The following is a 2500-nucleotide window of genomic DNA, read 5'->3' as shown; positions in this document are numbered from 1 at the left end:
GTGAAAAAAGAGTTAAATGAGTTAGCTATTACTTCAGGATTTTCACCTATAAGTTTTTCAGGGGTAGTTGATTTCCCAGGATAAAGAAGGTTATTAAAACCTGCCCAGAACTTATTAGGGTTATTTCTGTGTTTGACCTGGAGATGACAGAAGTAATTCTTTTATCCCGTTAGTATCTATTTTAGTAGCGTTTCTGAGCTGCTGAAATTTGATGCGATCTAGGGGTTCTTTGGTGGTACGCCATTTTACCCAAGCCTGGTCTCTGAGCTTAATTTTAGATTTTGTGTCTTTGGTAAGCCAAGGTGCAGTCCGGACTTTGGCTCTGATGGATCGGATGGGTGCATGAGAGTCCAGTATATTTAGGAAGGTGTCATTGAAGTATGTAACACTCTCATCTATGGGGAGTGTTTTTAGTATGGACCAGTTACAGGATTTAAGTTCTGCTAGGAATTGTTCAAGAACAAATTTCTTCTTATTTCTAACTAGTTTATATATGGGAAGGTTTGTACATGTCAATTTATGTTTTATGATGAAGGTGGTAAGGTGGTCGCTAAGATCATTGGGAAGGGTCCCTGTGGTATAATTAGGTGTGTCTTTATTTGTAAGAATCCAGTCGATAATGCTATCTTTTTGTTGAGAGTTACCTATTCTTGTGGGAGATTTTATATTTTGGGAGAAACCATGTAGGTTAATGGGCAGGGGATTCATTTGGTCAGAGTATTGGGACCAGTCAAGGTTAAAGTCTCCTAGTACAATTGTTTCCTGGGGGTAGTTTGAGGTAAGCCAGCTTAGCATGAGCTCCACAGTTTCTAAGTTTTTCCCTGGTGGGATATAGACTACAATTAGATTGATACTCTTTTGGTTGTTCAGGCATATTTTTAGGGCAATTAGTTCCATATTAGAGACCTTGGGGGGTTGTGTTGGATTCATAATGATATTCAGTGTATTTCTAAACATTACTGCTATTCCACCACCTTTTTTTTTTTCCTATCAACCCTAAGTATATTATAACCAGGTGGAAGAATTTCTTCATCCTTAGTGGACGGTTTGAGCCATGTTTCAGATAGACACATGATGTCTGGGAGATGTGTGGCTATCATAGCATGTAGATTATGTATCTTGTTATTTATACTTCTAAGGTTAAGATGAAAGATAAGGAGGGAGCTAGAGGATCTTTGGGTTGACATAGGGGTGACAGGGTCTAAGACTGTGGAAGGGCCTGGGTTAGGGTGGATATCACCATCTTTAGTAATACTTGCTTTCAGGTGGTCTAAGAGACGTAGTAGTTTACTAAGTATCTTCAGACTAGATTTTATAGTGGTTACTTTGGGATAGCGTTGGGTAAGATACATACTTTTGGGGCATGATGTTGTCGTCGGGCAGTTAGAAGGAGAGATTGGTTTCAAGGGGGGAGTTATATTATTACAGGTGTGATCATTTGGGAGGTGAATACCCAATAGGGTTTGGTTTTCATACCATGATAAGAGATAAGGAATCAGTAGGAGAAGAACTAGAGGTGGGATGATAGAGTTCATTATTATGCCCATTTAGTAACAAAGAAAGACTAAATTATGTGAGTAGGGTTAGGAGGGCCAGCTAGTTAATTGGTAATTAGCTAGAATTATGGGAGGAGATAAACTAAGTGCAGGGGGGCTGAGATTGGTTCAGGGATTGAGTGGGATGGGAATTATGACCTAATAAATGTGGATATAGTAGGGGCGGGTGGGATATGGGGGCAGGGTGGGGAGCGGAGCTCCCGAGCCAGAGCGAGGGCTAAGCCAGCGATACACCAGTCAGGAGTTTGCAGGGTCCTAAAGTCCAGCTGCTTGTAAGTACAGAGTAAAGATATTGTGGGACTATTAGTCCTTTATACCTAGCAGTAATTTTGTAAACTCTTAGTACAATTTGGTTAGGTTTGTGTCCAACTTCTTGGCATAGCAATATCTAAATTTTAGAATAGGAGTAGTGGGTTTTAGGTAAACTGTTGGTTATAAATTGTTTGGACAAGGGCTACCAGACTAGGAGAGAGGTACTGTTCTGTCCCTGCCTGCAAGACCATATACAATACTGCTAATTTTTTTTCAGGGTATCCTATTACCCTATTTTCTTGGGGAGTAGTTGGTTGAGCCGGATAACTTGTAGCCTACTTGTGCATTCGCACCATAGGAGCAGTTCCTCTGCGTCACCGCCTTATGTCTAGGACCCACGCGGTTGTAGTTTAAGGGGCTATCTATAGGATAGGAAACATAGATTAATATAAGGATGTTATAGTCTCTAGGTTAGGAAAGCTTATGGCCTAAGCATGGTTTAAGTTTACACATACATGCATAGATAACAGGAGTCGCTTAAACATGCAATCCCTAGAGCAATTTGGTCAACAGCTAAGTTATACAACTAAACAGCAGTGATTTTCCACAGTGATATACCACATTAATATAATAGAACAGCCCAGTCAGGAGTTTGCAGGGTCCTAAAGTCCAGCTGCTTGTAAGTACAGAGT

This window comes from Protopterus annectens, chromosome 6.part0, assembly GCF_019279795.1.
Source record: "Protopterus annectens isolate FY-2018-M chromosome 6.part0, PAN1.0, whole genome shotgun sequence".
In the NCBI taxonomy this organism is placed as follows: domain Eukaryota; kingdom Metazoa; phylum Chordata; order Ceratodontiformes; family Protopteridae; genus Protopterus; species Protopterus annectens.
Note: the sequence above shows the minus strand (reverse complement) of the source record.